General features: G+C 46.8%; 1 long non-coding RNA gene across 1 annotated transcript; it reads left to right on the plus strand.

Annotated features, from left to right (window-relative positions):
- The first annotated feature begins 391 nt into the window (after positions 1-391).
- Positions 392-10,706, plus strand: LOC125179708 (uncharacterized). The gene is made up of 5 exons (XR_007157365.2): positions 392-550; positions 926-1,089; positions 4,463-5,047; positions 7,715-7,893; positions 9,326-10,706. It is a non-coding gene; the product is annotated as an uncharacterized lncRNA (long non-coding RNA).
- Positions 10,707-24,153: the final 13,447 nt, after the last annotated feature.

The following is a 24,153-nucleotide window of genomic DNA, read 5'->3' on the forward strand; positions in this document are numbered from 1 at the left end:
ATCTCCTCCAGACATCCCAAGAGCTTCCTGGCAATGCTATGCCTGTTTCTAGCCAGGTCTGTGTCTGCAATAGACCTGGCAATGCAGGCAGAAAGCATCTCCATCACAAAAGTGTCCTTCAAAGCCACTCATCCCATCCCACGCGGATGCCACCTGTACCTCCCCAGGGTACCAGAGCACAGGTAAGAGATGGGGTCATCATGGCTGTGGGGTCAGATGGATCCCCAGCATCCCTCCTGCAGCCCCTGTTCGTCCCCCAGCACACAAGGCTGGCTGGCACCCAGCCCTTTCAGCTTGCTCAGCACCCTCTCTGCGGGGCTGTTCTCCTTCCTCAGCCTCCCAGCAGCAGGCTCAGCTGGAGCAGATTCACCATGCAAAGCATTATTGAGCCCAACAGTTGTGTTAGCTTTATCTGGAGTTACAAATTCCAAGAAAAAGCAGGGCCTATGGTTTCAGCGTTGGTGCAACGTTAGTGCTGTGTTGCTAAACAGGAATTTAGCGGAGCCACAAGAAGGCTGAGAGAACAAAAACCCCGGGATTTCAGCAAAGGGTAAGTGTCTTACTCTTGTGGGAAACAAGTGGCTTTGCTCTCTAATTTGTTTCACCCCCTAAGCTAGGTGAAAGAGTGCATTACATCATGCAAGGCGGGGAATATTTCTGCAGGTCTCCCTCCACTCAGAAGATAATCCTCAGCCCTGTCTGGTCTGTTGTTTACTTTTAATCCCTCTTTAATTGAAGCTCTTCTGTAAAGAATTAAAAGCAAGTTTTTTTGAAGAAGAGATGCGTAAGTGAACCCACACAAACCTTGCCCACCCCATTTGGGACTGCTCAGGGCTCTGGGATGAACTGCTGTGTCTTTTCATGTATTGAATTGCTTTATTAGCAATTTGCTCTTTGCTCTCCTGTCTCCTAAATGCATCCGCAGCCCTCGCTTCTGTGAGCTCTCTGCCAGGCTTGGAAATGCACCAGCTATGATGAAGAACCCATGGAAGAGAGAGCAGGAGATGGACAGGAGGCTCCCTGCCTCGGTGTGGGACCAGGCACCACGGATGAGCAATGAAATGAGGCAGGACTGACAAGGAGGCAGAGGTAAGGAGGTGGGAGGATGCTGTTACATTTGGGTAGGAAGATCTGGGGTTCAATGGAGGAGGAGAGGCCAAGAGAAGGGGAGCCGTCAGGGATCACAGCTAGTCAGCAACTCCCTTTAGCCCAGGGTCATCCGTAGTTCCAGCTCGTGGGCTTGGTGTGGGGGCAAACATCTGAAATTGTGAAATCCCCTCCTGTGCTGCCACCCGCGTGGATAGACCGAAGAGCCTTGGGGAGGCAATCTGTCCTGCACAGCCAAACATGAGAATAAATCGGGCTGCAGCATGGGCCAGGAGGCGCCTGGCATTGCTTGGAAAGAGATCTTCAAAAGCTGCCCGGACATGGTCCTGGGCTACCTGCTCTTGGTGACCCTGCTTAAGGAGGGGTCTTGGACAAGATGACCTTCAGAGGTCCCTTTGAGGCCAACCACAAGCATTCTGTGATTCTGTAAAACCTGGAAGGGGTCAGCCCCCACCGCTTCAAAGATGGGACAGCTCTTCCACCGACAGGCATTTGGTGCCTCCGCTGGTTTAGTTTCAGTTTATATCTAATAAAGCCTCTCATCAAGGTTTTAACTGCGTTGGAGTATCCAACCCCAGGCACCAGAAGGAGACGAAGGGCAATTCCTGCCTATGGCAAGGAGGGAAGAGCAGCCCTTGCAAGAGGAGGATGTGCAAGAACAGCCATAGAGCAGAGCAATTTGGCATCAATGTCTCCTCGGTTCACATTATCGGGGTATCGATAGCAAGGCTAATAGCCCTATGGTTCCGGATTCGATGTGCAAGACTGTTTATAGCGTCTGCTGAGAGGCGGTTACTTTTACTCTCGTTGGCAAATCATTGTTTACGTCTCGTGTTTCGAAATGCAGCTGGGTTCCAGCCTTTCCTCACCAACTGGCGGAGCCGAGTGAATCCATGCCCATGTGCTGCTCTTTAGCAACACAAACAGCACAGCCAGATTCCACTTAGCGGGCTTTGCTAACCCTCCAAACACGCAAGGCTTGGCCACGAACACGCCAGCTTGTTTCTGACGGCTCCTGAAGCTGAGAGCACAGCCGTGGGAGAGTCACAAGCAGGTTAAAGAGTGGTTGAGTGCTCGTGAAGTATCCCAAAATAAGAACGGGCTTGATTCTTGCATCAAAGTTGGGGTGTAATTTATCTTCCTGGCATGATCAACTTCCCTTCCACTTGTGATTCTGAAGGCATCTGTTGACTCTTGTGGAGCCCGTTTCATTCTGGCCTTCTCTCTGCCTTTTCTGGGTCTATCAGCAACACGAGGTTGCTTTTGTCCAACCTAGAGATCGGTATGTTGCAAAAAAGACCCTGAGAGCCCAAATGGGATATCAATTTATGAAGGTGGAGATAAAAGGTTATATCCCTGATAAGATCTGCGCAGATAATTATGGTCAGCTCGAAGGGATCACAATTCATCCATTTTGAGCTGCACTAAATCATGGAATCACCATAGAATCAGAGAATGTCCCAGCCTGAAAGGAACCCACAAGGATCATGGATTCCAATTCCTGGCTCCACATGGGACCACCCAAAAATAAAACCATAAGTCCGAGAGCCCTATCCAAACACTTTTTGAACTCCAGCAGGCTTGGTGTTGTGATCACTTCCCAGGGGAGCCTAAAAAGCTTGAGTGGTGCACCACAGCTTGAGTGGTGCCCTAAAGCCACCCTTGCTGTGCTGCTTGTCCCAGCTTGGGTGCATTCTCGTTCCCCTTGAAGTTCAGTCCTCAGCGATGGGAAGAAGGGACAAAAGACATCATTCAGAGCTTTGGGAAAAAGGGACAAGGTACCAGTAGCTGTTATCGCTGGACTTCACATACTCAAGTCCTGCACTGCCTAGATAAGCCCTAGGTGCCTTTTTAGGCTGGGAGATCTTCCTTGCAGAACTCCAACAGTGACATTTCTGTATGTGCATTAGGACTTATCGTCCAACCAATGCTTCAGACGTTATCTTTAAGGTCTTTTACTCAGTTAAACTCCAAGGCTTAGACACACCTTAGAGGTGAAGACCAAGCTGAGAGCAATGCCCTGTTTATTGGTGTGAGAAGCAAATGAGGTGAGGGTGTGTGGAAACCAGAAGAATTGTAGCAGAGGTGTTACAATGACAGGTAAATGTTATATTTTACCCAAATAAGCATGAAGAGATCTGACAAATATGGGGCGATGTTTGAATTTTAAACAGAGAGAAATAATGGTAAAGGAAGAAAATTAGAGGAAGCACGGGCAGAGCACTAACCCCAAATCTTCTTGGATTATCTTATACAGGTGGGAAATTTGAGGTCTGGTGGCAATGCTTAGATCCAACTCCCAAGAAAGTGCATTTTGAGAGCTGGAGCTGCCTAGGGAAGAGTTTCCCCCTGCGGGGAGGCAAAAGGGCTCAGAGGAGAGGGAAGGGCCTGGGAGAAGCCTCTTCTTGTTTTGCAGTCTGGTCCCAGGTTCGGGCTGCTGATGGAGCGGCGAGGGGTGGCTGACTCATCAGGCTTTGTGCCGTTTCGCAGAAGCCGTGCAAAGCTCCTGACACCCTCTGATTTTGTGTTACATAAAGTAGATACACCCTAGTGCCAGATGTGCTATATCACATTCCTCTTTAACAGAATCCTTCGGCTCTCCAAACCATGTCATGTTTATGTAGACTCCCAAGCACCAATTATGCAATCTTTTCCCATTCTCTCTCGCCAACAAACATCCAATTAAAATGAGCAGTTGCCATGGTTTCCTCCTCACCAACCTAGGTAGTGATGAGACGAGAAGTTTGGCTTTGTGAAAAAAAAAAAGTATTTTCTGGTTAGGAAATGTACTCATTAGGCTGATGGTCTTAAAATGTTCTGTTCAGCCCACTTGGTGTTTGGGTGTTTTAATGGCATTCTTTTGTTGTTTTTTTGTTTGTTTGTTTGTTTGTTTGAGTACTCAAATCCATGGAAAGGGAAGAGCTTGGGAATGGTTTACTATGACAAATACATTGTTTTCAGAGTAAATTTAAGCAGCCAGAGACGAGGACTGGAGCTGGGGAATGTTTGCTGGAGTATATGAACGTGCTGTTGGAAATAGCTCGTTGTTAGTAAAAGCTGGGTTTAATTGTAGTCTCTTAAAATCCCCAAATGTCATATAAAGAAAAGATTTTTACAACAAAACATGTCTTTTAGAATGGAGCTGAAAATGAATGTGGAGCTTAGAAACAAACGGGAGTTGCCTGAACTGTGTTACAAACCCATTCTCCAGCGCATGCCTTTTGTCATGTCCCACTGTCCTGCCTCTCAGGATCCCTTCACCATGGCAGGAAATTGGACCCAAAGCCCTGGCTCCATGCAATACCGTAGGGATCAGGCAACATAGCACAACTAATTTCTCCAATTTTCCCCACAGGGAGAGCAAGAGGATGCTGCAAGCAGGTCACAGCATCTGCAGGGATGGGAAGAAGAATGTGTCAGTGATTTGGTGAAGTGGAGCTCAGCTGTGGCTCTTGAGCCAGTGCAAAACTTCCTGAGCTCTGATGGAGACCAACAGCATGGTTCACAGCTCTCCAAGCCGTTGGCTCAGACCTTCCTTTTAAACCTAAGGGAAGGCACAGGAGGAAAGGACCCACAGAAACATTAGTAGGTCTGCAGAGACTAGCAATTGACCATAAATAATTGCCAGCAAATACGTGATAATGATGGCTGACCATGCCAAGCAAAGAAGTTGGCTAGGCCCTGGAGATTTCATCTAGATAGATTAATCAGGTTTGGCTTCCTCTTTTTTCTTTCCCCCTCCGTGATTAAGGAAGATGAACCAAAATGATTAGAGGCACAGAAAGGAAGTAATACGATAACATTAAAGGGAGACCATTCTTAAGAAACAGAAGAAAGAAAAAAAATAAAAGGCAAGAACCTGTCCTGACCAACATAAATCCATGAGAGTCTCCTGGAGAAGCTGGCTCTTCTACAAGGTGTGCTGCACCACTAAGTAGAGGTAATGGTTACTTCTATTGTAGTAAAAAAATAAAAAAAAAAGGATGGAGAATGGGTTCAAAAGCTGTCAAATGGTTATCAGAATGGTTTCATCTCCTCAGGAGGTTTTGGTCTGGTTTGTGCAAATGAATGGTCTCCCTAATGAAGCCAGGGAATGCTGCAGGGGTGCATGCCAGGTTCTCCCCAGTTTTCCAAGCTACTGCCTGGCTTTCCCCTGCTCCCTCCAAAGGGAAAAGCTTTGCAGTGCCATTCCTCATCCGACACTTTTCATCAGGGTTTGACCTTGAGTGGCGGGTCTTTGGTTAACCTGCAAGATGCAGAATGGCTCCCAGTGCAATCAGCCCGTGGCTGCTTCCTGAGTGTATTTATTATATTTTATTATTATTTATTCCCTTCTGTGCTGGATTTTGCAGAAGGGAAAACCTGGGCATGGAAACCAGAAAGGAGCTGTACTGGGTTATCACAGGCAAGACCTGGGTGCCCAGCCCAACGTGGGCACGGACCTGATGCTTAATGGAGACTGTCTGATGGGACACGGTGCTGTTATGCTCCAGGGCACCACTGCTGTGGGATTGAAGCCAAACCTTGCAATGATGCTGCCAGCAGACTGCACTGATCTTGTTTTATTCCGGTGCAGAGTGGAAGCTGGCTTCCCTGATGTCCCAGGCTAGGGGAAAACCAAGAGGAACAGCTAGAAATCTGCACCCTAGCACATGAATCTGGGACTGAGGAAGCTCCTTCAGAGGGCAAGGCATATCAGGATCTTCCAGGGGAAAGGGACTGGAGCTATCAGAAATCCCATTTCGATAGGCTCTCTGGTGAGCTTGGCCCCTGCAGTTTCAGCTCATGAGATCATCCGCTTCCCGAAGGTTAGGTTGGAACAACATTTCACCACTGATGGAAACCTCAAAGCAAAGCAAACCCACTGAAGCCATAATTATGTCTTTATTGTCCAGGGCCAAGCTGTGTGCGGCCTGGCAGCGTGCCTTTCATTCTGCAGAGACGATTACATTTATACTACATTACACATTGTGGGTTGGGGTTGGTAGTGCCGTTGTAATTCAGCGAGGGGCATCTCCATTCAGATCACTCGCTTGGCACTGCTCGCCACAGCGCTGTGAAGGCCATGTGTATGCAGATCCCATAAAGAAGGACTTTGTTGCCTTTCTCCCAAGCAAGTCCCTCCTGGCCACCACATGGGGTGATGTGAAAGGGCTTTGTGTTGCCTGTCAGCACCAACGCTCCAGCTGAGACTGAAAAGGGCATGGACGAGGTGGGTGCGCACACAGAGATGAGGCAGCAGAGAGGCAGCAGTGCAGAGGTGGTTGATATTTAGGTGAGGAAGCGTGAGGCTGGGTCGTGTCTTGTGAAAAAGAAGTTTTGGAAGTGGTAAGGTGTACAGAGGAAGGTGCAAGAGCTGGAGGATGGATTTCCTGAGGAGAAAGACAGCCTGATGGAGAGATTAAGGCCATGTGGGTGGTATGATGGCAGCAGAAGTGGAGATAGATATGGGGTGTGAGCCAAGGACAGATGAGTGATTGGGACTGAGGTGAAGGGTTCTGATGCACAGGCCCTCAGAAAAAAAGAGAGAGGCTGAATGAGAGATGCCTGTGGAGACTGCAGGGAAAGTGATGAGGAACAGGCAGACCTGGGAGTTATAGGGGTTAAGATAACAGAGTGAGAAGAAGAGGGAGCCAGGGGAGTGTGTGTGTTTGACGTGGTCAGCATGGGATGGGATACCGGGAGAACAGATGTTTTGCTGCAGAAACCCCATGAATGTGGTGCCTCCAGGCTCTCTCCCTCCTGCAGAACTGAGTAGAGTGGTCCTTCCCTTGGGGCAGGGGTTTTCTTTCTGCTCCACTCTAGAGCAGTTCCTCTGGCACCTAACAGGGCTTCCTACTATGCCTACCCTACTTCCTTCCTCTCCTGAAGATTCCTCCAAAGCCAGGAGAATGCCAAGGGACTCTTGAATTGCTTGGCACTTACCTGCCCAAACCCATCCCTCACCCACCCACCAGAAGATGTGTGTTTCAAAACGCCAGAACAAGTAAATCCCAGGCTCTTTTTTTTTTTTGGAAACCAGCTCAACATCTCTTAAAAAAATGATTTTTATGTTGGCCAACGAGTGGTGACGAGTGTGACAAGGTACAGTAATTAGCCAAGGGTATTCACGACCGCAAGGAACCCCATCTAATTTGTGGAGTGGCAAAGGACCACCTTTCAGCAGGGGATCTGTGGTTTGCCGTGGCTAGAGGAAAAGTCCAAGATTTGGTGAATTTGATGGGATTTGACAGTACTCCTGTGTCTTGGTTCTGGTCAGGAGGTTGGTAGCAGTGGGTGGATCTCCTAACAGCAGATGTTGGGCTGCACTAGCAAGGGAAGGCTGACAAATTGGAACAGGCTTTGCGAGGGGAATACACAAGGTTTGGTGCCACGAACTGCTGGGCTGTGGACACGTGTCTGTCTCTATGCATTGAATAAATACTGGAATTCCAAAGTAAATGTTGACCTAAGCTAAGAATAGGACGTCAGCCTAATCCTCAGACACCAATGGTGAAGGGAAGGAGAACACCACACAAACCACACCGAATATTTAGAGTGGACGAGACCTCTGCTAATAACCACATATTATCGTGCCAATTCTGCAAAATGTGTTTCCTTCCCACAGCGAAGGCTGTGCCAACCTTCTGCCTCAGGAGGGGTGAACAGAAGCTGAATCAACTCTATGGGGCAGCAGTAATCCACCAAAGTCCCCAGGCTGCTCGGTGCTTCTTGGCCATATTTTGACTTCATGTCAGGAGACAGTGCCTTGTCATCTGCATTTGTAAGGAAGATCTGGATATGCAGGTATGGGAGGAGATAAAGTGCACTGTAATTCATCCTCCAGTGGGGTGTGTTAGGGGAAGGACCTAGGATGTGCTCTAAAGGACACTTGGGACACGGCTGGGACGTGCTTCCATCTTCTAACATAGACACAACTGGAATGGTAGGAGTAGGGAAAAGCCCTTCACAGGAAGATGATGGAGACAGAAAGAAAGCTTAGGATGAAGGTGTGATGGGAAGCTTGTTGGGACCAAGACAACACATGGGTCAATGGCAAATTATATTTAGACAGCACAAGGCTAGCTCACTCACCAGGCTGGGACTCAGAGGCTCTGCCAAAGTTCCTTCATGATTTCCCTTGGAGAAATCATTCTCCCTTGGAGAAACCATTTCACTGCATGTCAGCTCAGTGGAATAGGGACTTTACTGCCTCCTTCAGCAACATCGCCAGTATTTCTACGTGTACATGTATTTCTATGTGGTCCTGTGAACCATAAGGTCACGGCAGCAGTGATGGAAAGCAATGGATCATTTGATGGAATTGAAAGGTGGCAGACCTAAATCAAATGAAAGGAAACATAGGCACTGTAGTGTGTTTTTTCAGGATATACCTGAGCTGAGGAGAAAACACCCACTGCAAAATCCTCAGAATAACTCAGTGTGAGGCAAAAGCCAGGGAGAAGTTCCATGTGGAATTGTCCCATGCTATCCTCCATAAGATATTTGGGTCTTCCTGGAGGCCTCTCCAACCAGTCCTGGAGGAAAGGTAAAGAATGAAGCAGCCTCACTCCTCCAGGCCATTCCACATCACCTAATCCGCGGGCAAGCACCCTTCCCATCCCCAGCTCTGCCTGCCTGCCATGGCAGGGAGGCCTCTCTGGTAAGAAAAATGCTTTATGCAACACAAATTCATTTTGTCACATTAAGGGCAGACTATTTCTGAGTATCTTGGCTCTTCCACATTTAAGGAAAAGATAGATTAGCATCCTGAGTTGCCATGGTAAATAATACAGCAGCACCTTTGCGTAATGCCACTCTGCAAATACTTTAATATTGAAGGACTGTAATTTTGCTTTGGAGCCTGGAAAATAGATTCTGAGACCAACTGAACAGTAGCTGATGAAAGTAATTTTGCAGCGGTCTCTTAAGCATCCCCTAACCTAGCCAGTGAGGCACAAACCAGAAAAATAAGAAACCTTATACTTTGATTTTTTAAAAGTATCTTGAAGCAGAAATTGGATTCAAGATGTGCTATCAATGCACTTACTGGGGATGTGGGTTTGCTAGTGATTAATGGCAGCAATGCCTTCAGTATACATCTCCGTTATTTATTAAGTATTGACAGTGTGTTTAGAGCAGCGCATAGCAGAGGAGTTCCAGTTCTTAGTGCAGTCATTTCAGTAGCTCCTAGGAGTGATGCTGCTTTTTTTTTTTCTTTCCTTTTTTTTTTTTTAAGGTTTGCAAAAACTGTTCCTCCAGGACCCCTCTTTCTTTCCCTGATGCTGTCTTCCTGCCTTCTCCTCCATCATCCTCTCCCAGCAGCCTGAACAAAAGCTCTGTGGTAACAGGAGAGCATAAAGTGTCCTCTCTGTGGCACAGCAGAACACAGTGTTGCAGCTCCATAAATTAGCCCTTGCTTGGTGTGCAATCTGTCTGTGCTTGCCCAGGCTTCTCGCCAGTGAAGATTCTTCATGCCTTGATTGCAATGGAGAAGAAGGATGTCTCTAGCAGACCTTGTTGAACAAGGAGTCAAGGAGCTGGGCTCTGCCCTGTGCTCTGCCACTGGTGTCCTGTCTCTCCATGGTCAGGAGAGACCTTTCAGTCATATCTTTGGGCAAGGAAGCTCTGCATGAATCCACTGTCCCACATCCAGAGATGCTGGTCTTTCCTGGCTTCACTACATCCCATGGCAGAACCTTAATAACAGAGCAGCTTCCCCACAGTCGTTCTTCCAGCCTTCTCAGCACAGCACCTTTCATCATTGCTAAATGCGCCATGAAGATAAAACGCTTCAAATTGTCCCACTAAGACTCAGTTCAGCTGAAACTGTACCTTCTCCACCTGCCTGAACTTAGGCTGTGTGAATGAGAAAGTGCTAGGGACAGCAGAAAACCCTCAAAGACATTCATCCTGAAGAAGAGGCCATCTGCTTTCCTTCATCTAGAATGAGTTTGCACCATCAGAGCTGGAGGTGATGGCAGGGGAGGAGCAGAAGTGGGGACCACCTGCACAAGGCTATAGGACAGTAGGATCAGTTTCGGGTTGCTACCTCTGATCTGGTAGAAAGAGAAAAGCTTTGGGAAGGCAAAGAGGAAAGGAGCATCCGACTCCTCTCAGGACCAAGCAGAATCAGTCACTGCAGAGCTGGGCTGAAGTTTCCTAGCTCCCTTTACACTGTGGAGGAGAAGACACCAGCCTCAGCTGGCTCCTCAGGCTGTGCTCTGGACTAAGTGGGGACCATAAATGCACTGGAAGGAATGGACCTAGTCTTTGCCAAAGATATTGGTCAGCCAACCAGCAGCCTGAAATGGTGGATTCTGGATTATACTCACATTCACTGGGCAGCATTAACAAAGCGAAATACAGGAACCCTTCGTGAAATCTTCCAGCTCCCCAATGGATTAGACTCCTTGGAGTTTATGTTTGGGCACCGAATATCCCAGTCCCAAAGCCCAATGCATTTGGAATATATGGCATCTTGTCCCATTGCTGAAATCAGCATCTCACAATAGGATAAAGGAGAAGCAGGTGCTGGCTTTTTGTCTCCTGCCTTTTCGCTTGCAGTCTTCATGATTTCAGCAGAGCACCCACCCCTTTTTCCTCATGCTCAGACATGAGCTGGGGTCTGAGAAGGGTGCATAAACACCCTCCTGAAACAAGAAAGTTCCTCTCCTGTACCCTGGTGTTGATAAAAGATGACAGTTTTTTTCCCTTGACACAACACCAGTGGTAGGTCTCAGAACAGCATATTGGGACACCAGTTTCTCCATGAGATCTCTCATTCATTCACAGGGCCAAAATACATGGTGTGCTTCAACCACCAGGCAGGCTTGTGCTGTTGAGTTTTCATTCCTCCCTGTGGTTTTGGTGGCTGAGGGAGCTGGAAATCAGGATTACTAGATATTCTCCTACACAGCTCCAAATCTTCCTTCTCTTTTCCTGCATCAATCACTTCCTTTAAGAAAGCACCACCACCAAGCAGAGTCACCAGTCCTCTTACAAACCTCAGAGCCGTCCAGAGACAGATCAGAAACAGGGACTTCAGTGGTGCCTGGAGCACTTGTGTGAAGGAGAAGACCTCATCTGTGCACCTTGGGTGAAGACTTTAACAGCAGTAAGAGAATGAATTTATTTCTTCCTGAGCATCTTGTTGAATTTCCATACAACACAGCCTGACTCTTTGAAGGAGATGGCCTGTCATTAGATTGTACTTTAATGAGTTAATCAGTCTCCAGAAGACTGGGATGGACTCTCCATGTCATCAGGACCATTTCCTATTATGTGAGTGTCCACAGCCCTTTAAAAGCACCAGAGCTGCTCATCTGCACCCTTCCTTCTGCAGAGGAACACTTTCCAAGAAAAGGGCACAGCCATAAAGTTGGGTGTTTGGGACAGGAAGGGTCCTTGGGGAAGAAATAGAAAGCTTTCAGCTGCCCCTTCACAAGGGCACCCTCTGAGATGGAGGCTTTGGCAAGCTCAATGTGGGTCCCAGGAGTGTTGTTTCTGACATCTCTGATCCAAATGCTGGGCTGCCATGACTCCCAAACCTATGCAAATCTCACCGCTTCAGCGGGCTGCAGCGTTACACTCCCCATCCCTGCCCTCCCTCAGCCTCCGCCATCACTTGCAATATATTTCATGGCTTGGCCTTGACGATGTCACTCATGTCCTATGGAAAGGGGTTCCTCTTCTTCTCTCGGAGCAGCAGACTGCTCTCTGGGTTGTGGCTTGCACACAAAATCTCTCTGAGATTTCTTGAGTTGGCAAAACCTTCTCTCCTCCCGCAGCCCTCATCCCCCTTACTTCAAAGCCATCCCTCCAAGGTGAAATATGTCGAGAAGAGAAGGCTGTCACAGCTGCAGATAGCAATCCAGCAGCCCCTGCTTACAGGGGACATTTGCTGCAGGGATGGCTTTTAGGGCAGGTTTTCATTATGTGGAAAGTGTGTATCCGAGCCGTCCTGCAGGGTGGCGTGGTGCCTGTATTTACAGTGCTGGCAGCTTTCAATAGCAATCTATTTTTAATGAAACCAAGCTGGAATGTGGTGCCTAAACCCTTGATTTAAGGCAGATTTCTAAAGGGAAGATTTACGCAAATTTGCTTGATTGGAAATTAATTATTGCAACAGTCAAGTTTAGCTCAAATGATCTTGCAGAGACGGCCGCAGGAGTCAGATAATTCATGCTGGAGAGAAGACATCAATTTACATTCCTTACATTTCCATTTGGAGGGTTTCCTAATGCTGGAGTGAGCGGGAGGCATCGCAAAGGGAGAGCAAAGGGCCAGGGGGACTGGCAGAGGATTGATTCGTTCCCTGAAGCCCTCCTTTGCGAGGCACCGTGTGTGAATTATGGCAATCCCAATTTCACGAGATCCTGCAGAGCCATTCATTGTGCCAGCACTGCCGGATCCTCCCGTGAAGCCAAAGGGACGTCCGGGGGCCCAGGTGCGAGAGGAAAGATGCGTGTCAGCCTTGGTGAGTGAGGGGCTTTCATTTGCAAGGTTTTATTGGTTTGTTCACTTTTGCATTGATTTATTCTGTTTTAATTTTGCTGTGGGGAGCCCTTATCAAGAGCAGGTTGGCTCCCAAAGTGGAGGGCAGGTGGGTGGGTGTTGTGGGGACGGGGAGGCTCTGCTGGGCACCAGCACGGTGCCGGACCCGCTGGCATTTCACAGTTCTCCCATTTCTTGACCCATTAGCCAAATTCAGGGAATGGGACAGGAACTGAGCCACCTCCAGGAGACAACATATGATGGGCATATGCAATGTTTCCTTATGTCACTGTGTTTCTGAGTTGTCCTTAGCAGCTTAAGCTCATTATTTCCCATTTAATTGCGTTCCAGTGCTTAAAGTATAATGGGAAATCAGCAGCCTGTATGCCTTCAGAGACATGAGTCCTCACCCTCCCAGGTAGGGCATGCCAACGTGCTATTACATTTATTTATGGCAGGATGGAGACGTGTGTCTCTCTCTCCTCCATCTGCATGTTTCACAATGGGCATGGTGCCTTCCTCTCACCTCCTCACCATGACCAGGAGCCCCCAGCACTCACTGGACTACTGGACTGCGTGCTCATAGCATCACCTCTGGGACAGGTTTAATTAATAGTGAGCATCTTCAGAAAGCTTGGAGGATATATTATCTCACATCCTGACGGGGGAAGACTTTGGTTTAAATTTCTGTGAGGTGCAAAATCTGCCTCTATTTGCAATGTCCGGATTTGAGCATCATTGCACTGGGGGCTGAGGCAGGAGGGAGGCAGCAGGGAGCAAAGGGTGGGCAGAATGGCATCAGGTCGGGAAACCCAGTGACGGCCCGGCGGGCTGCCTGCTCTCAGCCCGTCTCTCACAGTTGGGAGTGATTAACGAGATGAAGTTCTCCTCCTTCCCCCGCTGCGTCCTGCTGGGCTGTCCGGGTTGGCAGAGACTGTGGTTTGGGTTTCTCTTGTTCCCTCAGCTGAAATGCAGCCCTGGTGACGAAGAGGGAGGCTCTCGACAGATTACTTATTTTCAGCAATGTCTCTACCTCTGCAGCTCCTCCGCTTCCTCGTGGGCTCCCAGTCCAGTTTCCCTGCCTTCAGCACCCTGCTGAGCTTCAGGAAACAGACCGAAGATAGGAAGGATGCTCCAAATCTCTGGAATGTTGAAGGCTACTTTTTCTCTTTGAAGCTGGCTTCTTTTTCCAGCCCTTTCTAGTTTTCTTTTGGTCAATGTTACAGGATTTTCTCTGATCATTTCCTTAGCCCAAGAGGGAAGCAGGACATGTCATTCCTTCTCAAAAATGCAGAGACTTCTAACAGAGCTCTTGCTTGAAAATGACATACGAAATAGCCATTTTGGCTGGACTTCACCTTGCCCATTCTCTGCCAGTGGACTACGGGGAAGCTATGAGAAGAATTTAAGGCTGCAGTGAAAATCTCCCAAATACTCTCCCAACATCTAACAATTTGTCTAGGGATGTCCCAAACCACATTTTTTTTTAATATTTAATACCCTGCAATGGATTCTTCTTCCCTGAATTTCTCCCATTGTGTTCTGAATACATGTAAAGCACTGCCAGGATCTGGCTTTAGGAAGCTTTGCGTCTTAACTGTGTGCTTGAACCTGTCATGAGGCAGTTTCAAAGGACAGTCCCTCATTCTTGTACTGTTATTCCTAGTTGCCCTTCCCCAAGCCCCTCCTGATTTTATAGGTATTTTCATCTCTTTTCCGTGTTGAAGAATTCTTGCGAGCAAAAAGACCACCATTTTAGCCAAAAGTTGAATGCTCAAAAGTGAGACTTAAGGTTGTCTGTACAATGTGAACCCAGCACTGCGAGGGTCGAGCTCTCTTAGTTTAGGCTGGAGACACAAATTCTGCCATAGGCTTCCTTAGTGATGCTGGGCAAGTCAGCCCAAACTTTACCAAGAGAGCCACAAATTCTTGCTTTCAGGGAACGTGGCTTGAGCTGCTGAGGTCTCATCCACCATGGTGCTGAGGAGTCAACAGCACCTGGGCTTTTCTGGAAGATAACGTGGAATTTAATCAGAGCTAGCTCTCCCCCTGTTTCTTAGAATTGACAAGTGGCTTCAAAACACATTGGGGGGCAAACAGATGGAGCATACCATCGAGCACAAACTACACCTCCTAAGGAGATCTGGATAAAAATAAAATAAGACTAAATAGTGGTAATATTAAGAATGATGAGTAGACAAGCACTTTGTTTTCCTACCATGGGATGCTATATGTACAATGAATAACACAGAGTATTAAATCTGCTGTGAGAAAGTGGCTGACAGCATCCTTTTAAGCTAATTAAAGTAATTCTGGGTAGCTTTTTCTTGCTTGAAATTAGTCAGGGTAATTTTATAGATATTTAGGTCACTCTTAGTGCACATACTGTATTTAGCAATGCAGGCTTTCTGACTAATGTGGCTGTCTTTGTCTGCATTTATGAATATCTACCAATTTTTCTTTGTAGATAAATTTATCCCTGAACGAAAGATGAAAGATGAAATATTGAAGATTGCTGCTGGTTGTTCTAGTCAATGAATATACACCCTCCTTTGAGCTTGAGGAAGGAAAGGATGGCCTATATTTTTAAGGGTGATCATAAATAGTTTTACACAAATGTAAAGATTTTTTTTTAAGTTTTTTTGTTTTGTTGTTGTTGTTGTTCACCATGCTCTAATTAGTTCAGCATTAATGGGAATTAAATGTCCTACTTATCTGGAGTAGGTGCCCATGCTAATGTTATTAGTGCAGTCGGCTGTATTTGGTATTTCTGAGCATGAGGTCCTGAGGAAAGAGCACTTTGGGGTGATTCTCTCCTTGCTGAGGAGTCCAGAGTTTCGTGTCGAAGTGGACTTCCATGCAGGCACCAGAGGATTTCACGGGACTTTGCCTTCTTATTTAAGTGTCAGTGTGAGCCCTGGGAAAACGAAAGGCTATAAAAGAGGATGGGCTTTTCGGCAGGCTCATGACACTTGGCTTTACATCAAAGTTTTGGGGAGAAGTGGAAAGAATGACTCAGTGTGTGGGGAAGGTTGCAGCAAAGAGGGAAAGCAAACAGGCCTTTACGTGATGTGAAAAAAAAAAGCACTACCTATGCCTGAGAAATTCCTGACTAGCACAAACAAGGGGACAGGGGAAAAAAGGGACATCAAAATTTGATCATCTGAAGGCCTAACTGGTTCGGTATGTTCAGAGTCAAGGAGGGGATGACTTGAAAAATGGTGGAAGAAAGACGACCAGTGCAGACTGAGCCATTCCCCTTTGCACAGGTCAGCAGGTTAGAGCTCCTGGATCAGGGAGGACAGCTGGAACATCGCATTTCACCGTCCTCCAGCAATTTGGAAATCCCCCACATTTATCAATAGGAAGCTATAGATTATTTTGTCCTACTCGAAATTCAAGATGTCAAGTTCCACAGGGCTGCAGCACATTTTCTGTAAAAATAGTGTTTGTTTGTGCCTGTTTGCTCACGGCTGCACCTTTGGCATCTTCGGTTTAAATTAAATCAGCATTTTCCCACTTTGTCACGGGCTTGCACCTTGGATGGATGGATCATGGTGAAAACTCTTGGTGTTCGACAAGCCGTACTCGTTTATTGTAACACTATTAGGTGCCCATAAACTTGTTTTTGTTTTTGTTTTGGTAGAGCATGTAGGATCTTTGTACTCACTGCTTCATTTTTCTCATTATGGTCCCAGAACTGTGTATTTATGTGTTTTCCCCTTCGGTATGAGGTGACACGGGTTCACAGTTAAGGATCCATTGAAGCCCTGGTAGTGGGCCTGCTGTGTTGCTCCAGATCTGTGTTCTCACTTACATTTAAGTAAAAAGAAGATCAATTCCATGAGATGTAGTTTTGTGACAACTGGGTTCAATAACACCATGAGGCAGCTTTGGTCCATGGGTACATCTGTTAAAAATAAATAAATAAATAAATAAAGCAAGGGCAGTAGCAACTTGTTCATGACTTACCATGAAACTTTTCCTCTTGGAAAACTTGATTTTTCAATTGAAAAGGTAAAACCTGAATATTTCAGTTAAAAACAAACAAACAAACAAACAAACAAAACTAAGTTTGGGCAATATCACTGAAAGCTGTCCCTTTGTGGGCCTTCTGCACCACTCAACTGCAAGAGCTCATGGTAGTTCCCATCCCATCTCAGGTTCTCCCCTCAGGGTGTACAACGAGTTCCTGTGGCCAGGGTACATCAGGGAATCTTTTGTCTAGCTGAGGACCTTTACATGAGAAGTGAAGCTTTTTTTCCAGGAAACGAGAGGAAAAAAAAAAATCATAATTTCTTTTGTCTGGTTTTATTATCCGTATTAGTGCAGAAACTCAAAGTACCAGTTGTGGACCCGGCTTGAGCTAAGTGCTGTGTATAGGATGGAAAGACAGTCCCTGTCCCAAATTGCTTACAATTGATGGGCAAGACAAGAGACACTAAAATGGTTTCCAGGAAGGTTCCTGACCGCTACCACTGCTAATGGAACTAACACCTTTGTTGGTGGATGTCACCGGCTCTTTTATCCAATTTATAGGGCTGTTACGGCCGGGAAAACAAAAAGATCGTCACAGTTCCTTATATTTATGACTAAGAGCAACCTCTCTCTTCTGCTGTCAGATTGCTCCCTTGGGTTAAAATCCTCTCGAGTTGTAATCACTATATCGTTTTGTCACCAAGGCAACCACAGCAGTCACTCTGGGAATCCGAGCACACATAGCTCTGGCTCTGCCTTTTGGCGCTGAAACGTTTCCTAAAACTGCCTTCTGTCTACTTCCACACTATACGAGGGTCCCACATATTTCAGAGGGCCTGTTTTTTTCCAGGGATAAGCCTTTGGAGAATGCAATTTTCCTTTCTGCACCCAGATGGGAAGTCCCTAAATTATACGAGAATGATTTAACTCTGTCCTGGCCTGCCGAAATCCTCTGAGGTTTAATTACTCGGTGACACAAAAACTGCCCAAGCGTGCCAGAACCAGTGGCCAATCTTCCTCCAGATCTTGCTTTTGACATTAATCATTTCCAGCTGTTTCAAAGAAAGATGTAAGAAACGCTACACTTGATAAATTATGCAATTTTCCCACAGGGGAAGTTTCATCCTAATGGGCTGTTGGTAGCTTGTTTGTGCTCTGCAGTACGAGAATTGATATCCTTTTCAGACCAATCTAACATAGCTGAAGATGCTCCATTAGCCAGATAAATGCCAATTTCTTTCCATCTCTTTTTTCTTTTCTTTTCCTTTTTTTTTTTTTTTTTAATCTTGCTAACCCCTGAGCTTGCATAATATCTCTTGGTGATGAGTTCCACAGCTTAATTAGGCATTGTAATAACACATTTTAAATTGATGAGGTGTTCTATTTGCCTTTTGACTGAGTTGGGTGTTTTTTTTTTTCCCCTCCCTTTTTCTAGATATGATGAAAACAGGGAAGGAAGGGATTCCCAGCCTGCCCTCCCAGAGACGTCCAGCAATTTATGCACTTCTTTCATGTCACCTCTCCTCCCAGCCAGCTGTGAATCCCCTAAGGCAGGAGGAAGCCTCCCTCTATTTTCTGATCCAAAATCCTTTCAAAACACGGGCAGAAAAAAGCCACCTTTCTCATTAGGGATATGAAGGCTGGCAAGAGCCAGAGGAAATATTGGAAGTGTGCTCCAGCAGAAGGGCCGGTGGCTCCAGGGGGAGTCCTGCAGGAGCAGCGCGGCTTCACGGGGGCACGTAGGGTCCGACTGCATTCGTCACGGAGGAAGATGAAGGCTTTCCTTTCAACATTTCCATTGGGAAGAGGGAGGAGTGAGGGGGAAGCTGCATTCAGACTTTGTCATCCCATTTTGTTTTGACTTCTGTGCTAAACCGAGTCAAAACAGGATGAAGCAAGACACTGTGAAGTAAAAATCGTTATTTTTTAAAAAATCTCGATATGCTGAAATTAAAACAATAAAATATCTGTGATAGATTTCAAACTTGTTGCTTGGAATTCCTAGTCCTTGAAAGAAATTTTAATATTTTTTTTTTTGAGGACCAAAAATGTGTCTTGCCCAGGAAGTCCAAACTAAAGCCTCCAAATGTCCCTATTGGGAGACAGGATGAATTATATTGTGGTTAAGAAAACTTGTTGGGGCTCAGGGAATGTGGATTTATTTCCTGGCATGGTTACAAATCCCCTCTGTAGCTCTGAATAAGACATTTGGAAATAAATCTTACCAAGGATTTAAACATTACAGTCCTGAGCACTTCATTACCCCTTTTTGAGGTGTTTAGTGCCTGGAATGGGACCGAAGTCCCCAAAGAGCGGGAACGGAGGCCAGGGAAAATGTCCATATGGGAACGGCAGATTTGGAGCATGCCAGATTTTCTCATTCAATATTTTTCATCTGTTCTAAGCTGGCAACCCTTTCCTGAAAAATGAACGTGCTCCCAGTCCCCCTGCAACTCACAGTGCAGGGCAAAATGCTAAGAAATACATCATTTCTTCATGCTCGGAGATTTGAGATGCTGGGAGAGGGTTTTTTGTTGTATTTTTTTTCTTCCTGTTTTTTTTTTTTTTTATTATTATTATTTTTTTTCCCTGCAGTCCTCATGGGATTTACAATATAGGAAATCCTGGGATCCCCTTGCTTTAGATTATTGGCGTTCTTAGTTTGGGAAGATATTTGACTTCCTTTCACGATGCCTCAAAAAATTACAAACTCTTCTTTGCTCTACAATTGCAAGATATTCCCTGCACTATTTTCTCACTGGTACGGGTCCCACCTTTCCCCAGACTGTTTTCAGACCTGATTCCCAAGGGGAGGTTATGCTTAGTTATAGGATGGCATGCACGAGATCACTCCCACAGCTCACTCCACTGAAATAGCAGATGGGGCTCTAAATACCAACAGAATTTTTTAAGGCTGATTTTTTTTTCCCACTGAAAAATGTTCTTGGGCAGAAAGATGACCTGCAATGTCAGGTAGAAGAGGACAACCTGTGGCATGCCTGGCTCCTTCGTGCTCTCCATTGAGGGACGCCACAGCCAAACCTGGGCAAGGCATGCCGGAGAACATCTCGGTCCTGCACCCATCTGCGACCCAACACGCGATGGGGTCTGTAAGGAGGCAGTTCTTGGGCTGGGGACATGCGACCTGACTTTGCAGTCAAGGCAGGACCTCGGGCAGCTGTTTCTCCTGAAATCTGTAATGTGAACCAGAGGGACAGGTCCACACTCTTCCATGCCTCGGCCTGAGCAATGCATCTTGTTAGCAGCCGAGAGCTGCTGGGGGCTGCCCCTCTTGCTGAAGGGTCATTTAATTCGAAACTTGCTGCTCCGTCAGGACCTAGAGCCACCGATCCCCTGGGCATGGTGAGACCCATCTGTTTACCGAGCTCTGCACGTCCAGGGCATGACAAGGAACTTGGCCAGGCCAGGCTGAGGAGGCTGTTTTGAATCTTGCCTCTTTCTTGTGGGATTGCGTCAGGGGAGAAGTGAATCCAGAGACGGGCTTTGATGCTGCCACTTGCTGGCAGCGCGCTGCAAATGTGGACGGGTGGTTCCCGAGCCGCGAATGTGCTGAGGGCATGGGCAGTGGGCACTGCGACACTAAAATAAATTACATATTTCTCAGGAATGGGGTGGGGACATCAACAAAACCTCGGCCTTATGCAATTGCCGCCAGCATTACAACAGATTTAAAGCAGCTGCTGCTGGCTTTCCCTCTTTGCTTTCATAAAGGGGCTGTTTGTCTGCTTGCTGGATCCTGGTGGACGTGGTGGTGGGGGAGGGAAAAGCGGGACATGTGGGCGTAGCACAGGGATGGTTGGGTGAGGGGACTGTGCCCAAATCTGCCATCTTTGGCCAAAAACTTCTGGACAGCTTGAGGGTCGGCCAACATTAAAGGGAGAGCAGTCCTCTGGTGGTCCGAGGCAAGGAGCGGGAGCTTAGGAGGTCCATGGGGGGGGGCATAAAGAGGGAGTAGCAGGGCTGAGCCCAAAGGATGTTCCTGGAAACACCTCCTGGAGGATGGCAAGATGTTGCTGTTGAGGCCAGACAAGAGGCAGTTCCTATCCTCTGAGGCACAGGAGGAGATGGGGGGCAAACCTTTGACTTTGAATATCTTTGAAGGTCTTTGACTTCCTTCTCAAACAGAAAGGGGAGGCTGATTCTTGAGGTTGCAAGTAGCAGAAGTGGTAAGATCTGGACACAACCTAAGTGTGGGGTTGGGAGGAGAGGACGAGGTCTAGGGTGATGCTGGGGTGATGGGCTCAGGATGCAGAGAGGTGCCTGACCCCAATGAGCTTGGGTTTGGCCGTGCTGGAGGCTGAGCAGCTCAACAAGCAGTGAGGAAGAGGACGGGGAGGTGTGAGATCTGCTTGTGGCAAGGAGGGAGGACATGGCTCACTTGTATTTGATGCTGAGAGGAGCAAGAGACGGGACCAGAGAAAGCAGGAAAATAAAAGAGGGGGAGCAGGTGACATGGAGGCATCTATAACTGAGCACTTGAGTCCCTTCTTGTCCCTGTCAGCAGGAAAATTCCCCAATTTCAGATGCAGCAAGGCTTTAGATTCACTGGTTTGAGCAGCCTGCCTGAAACTCTCTGTAGGACAAGAGAAACCCCCATGCACCAACCACAGGCAGTACCTAAACTGAGAGCACCTGCCTGTGGGTATGGCTCTGCTTTCGTGCCCCGCAGGGAAGGCCAGGGTGCACTTTCCGTCTCACCTCAGAGACACACAGCACTGTAACAACACCCTGGGTTGTGACTTTAAACCTTTAAAATGAAAAGGAATAGATACCTCCTAGTCGGGCCCTTCCCCAACCCAAATCTACTTGCCTTCAGCCATGTATTGTTGCATTTATTCAGCCCAGTATTCTCCAGTTTCTTTCTATTCAAATAATACTAAAGTATGCTCGTATGAGGGTGAGCATGCCTTACTTAGCATATAACTGGTGTTTCAGCAAAACCCCAGGAGCAACCAAATCATCACTCAAATAGAAGCACTCCAGCCAGATATCCACAAAGAAGTCTTTTCCATCATTCCAGGAAACCATCCCTCAGCTGTCTCCAGCAATCCTATTGTGAATAGATGTCTTTTGCCACTTTCCCAGAACATCCACAAATGCAGGGGGTTCAGATCCAGGGAGGACAGCGCAGGAAAACCAAGATTTAGTGTCTCAATGGAGGCAAAGAAGTTGCCCTGCCAGCCGTTTCTCTCTCCGAACTGAGGTGGAATGAGCTCCAGCCCCACCAACGAGACAGAGAAAATGTAGTCCTGAGTTTCTTCTGGCCTTGACCAGCCTTTAAACATATAAATGGTGCAGTTTAAGTGCTGCTTGGCTTGACAAAGAGTCTCAGAGTCCTGTCCACGATGAGATTTGGAGACAGAGTGGCTGTCAAACACTGCAAAGGGGTTTGAACATTTATTTTCTTCGCATTTGTTTCAAACACTGCGGTGGGTAAGGGGCTTATCACGGAGTGATTGCAGCAGAGAACACCTCCCAGCACCTCAGCTCCACATTTCCAGAAGCTGGGTTTTATCTGCAGGTCTTGTTCGGGACTCTTTGGGCTGGTAGCCACATGTGTAAGGTCTCCCAGTTTTGCACATCGCTCTAAGCCACCGGCTCATTACGGAGCTGCACGTTTCCAGGCTCACCACCATCACTGCATGCTAACAGAGGAGCAAACACCTGCACAGCCGCCGTTTCGTTTCACTCTTCGAGCTTCCCTGCTGGGAAGTCGAAAGGAGGAAATGTTTGCTCTGTACACTGGGTTTCTTACCCGCCTGGTATTTGTTTCTGACTTTTCCTCGTTAGAAAAGCTTTGTGCAGGGAGCTTGTGCCTGCCAAGTGCTGAATCCTCCCCCGCCCAGATGAGCCCCCCTTCCTCCCCACAATCCGGTGACCTTTCCTTTAGGAGCCACAGGATACAAGCCCAGGAGGATACTGCTCGCCCTCACCACGATCCTCCCGAACCCACAAGGCACTCTTTCCCCAGGTCAGGATGTTAAACCAGGCGGGGATTCCTCCGCAGAGCTCAGTGGAGGTGTCCCCTCCATCTCTCTTCCTCCCTGCTGCCTGGTGCGGACGCGTTCAGCAGACTCCCCACCAAACTCCCTCCGGGATTTGCAGTGATAGCTGTGCCAGAAAACAGGAACCTTCTCCTGGATCTACCTCCTCCCAGGGAGAATCTTTCCTGTCCGTTCCTCCCCATCAGCAAGACGTCCTGGCAGGGTGCCCCATCTCCTCAACCTGCCCTATAACTTTATTTTTTTTTTTTGGTCGGGGTGAGCAACTAGGAAAATTAAGATAATAAAAATGCCCTTGAAGACTTAAACCCCAAGACCTCACTTTTGGCTCAGGATGTCTTTGAGCTGCTGTTTTCTCTTTTGTTCTCCTTGGTTTTGTATCGTGCACCTTCCCCTCTGCTTTTTGTTAGCATTAGAAACAGAAACAGTGATATTTCTAGCCACGGTCTGGCTTTGATGTGAATGGAAAGTTTTCTTGTCCCTAAGGTGAAAGGAGAGCTATGCTAATTAAAAAAAATAAAAATAAAATAAAAAAGCTTCCTTCTGCTAAAGGGGACTTCTGAATAAATGAAGATTTAGCTGAAACAAAGGTTTATAAATACTCTGAATAGAAATTGATTCTTTTTATGGCAGTTTCATTCTTGCTTTAGTTCTAATTTTGCAGATGTCCTAATTGTAAGAAACTATGGCAAAACCCAAGGCTGAGGAGCCCTGTATTTCATGTACTTCATGTTAACAACATCGAGAGCAGCAGCTGCAACAAAACTTAGAAAATCACATAAAAAGGTAAAATACGTTATACACATCCAAATTCTGGTGTGCTGGTCAACTCGAGGGTTGTAGGGAATATTCTGGAAGCCAACTGCTTCTTCAGCAAAGCAACGGCACAAGAGCTCTTAGTGTGACTTTGTCTTAGGCCATTGTTTTGTTCTCTGTTCATTTAGCATCTCTTTCCTTCATGTTCACAAAAGCCAGGGTTGAGGGATGCTGCAAGGGGAGGCTCTGGACTGCTTTAATGGGAGCCAGAGAGGGGCCGAGCCGTCTGAAGGGTTGTGCAAGAGGCGAGGCAGCTCTACACACTTCACCTGGGCTTTAAAGGGCTCAGAAAAAGAAAAAAAAAATCAAACAGGAGCCTGCAGTGCCTTTTCCCTTGCAATAATATTGTGAGAGTTTTAAGGAGTTCTAATATAAATGAAGAATAGGGCTTTCCACATATTACCCACAGTAATTCATTACATATATATATGTAATATATAAATATGTATAAAAAGAAATGGACTTTATATAAATAGATGGACATATATATAAAAGAGATGGAGTAAGAAAGCCCAGATACTGTTTACTCACAGCAGCCATTATTTGAGAAGAGTGCCTACATATAAAAAGATTTTTACTTCAAATGTTCCCAGGGCCTTTGAAGCTAATTTGGTTGCTGGCTTGATCAAATATTCCTCGAACAGAAATAAACCCTTCCTTTTAACATCCAAGGTCTTACCTTGTTTACTCATAACACGCCTACTTGAGTGTTGAACACTGAGCGTGAATCAGTTCCATTTTTTCCCAGCACAGC

Source organism: Anser cygnoides, chromosome 4, assembly GCF_040182565.1.
Source record: "Anser cygnoides isolate HZ-2024a breed goose chromosome 4, Taihu_goose_T2T_genome, whole genome shotgun sequence".
Classification (NCBI taxonomy): domain Eukaryota; kingdom Metazoa; phylum Chordata; class Aves; order Anseriformes; family Anatidae; genus Anser; species Anser cygnoides.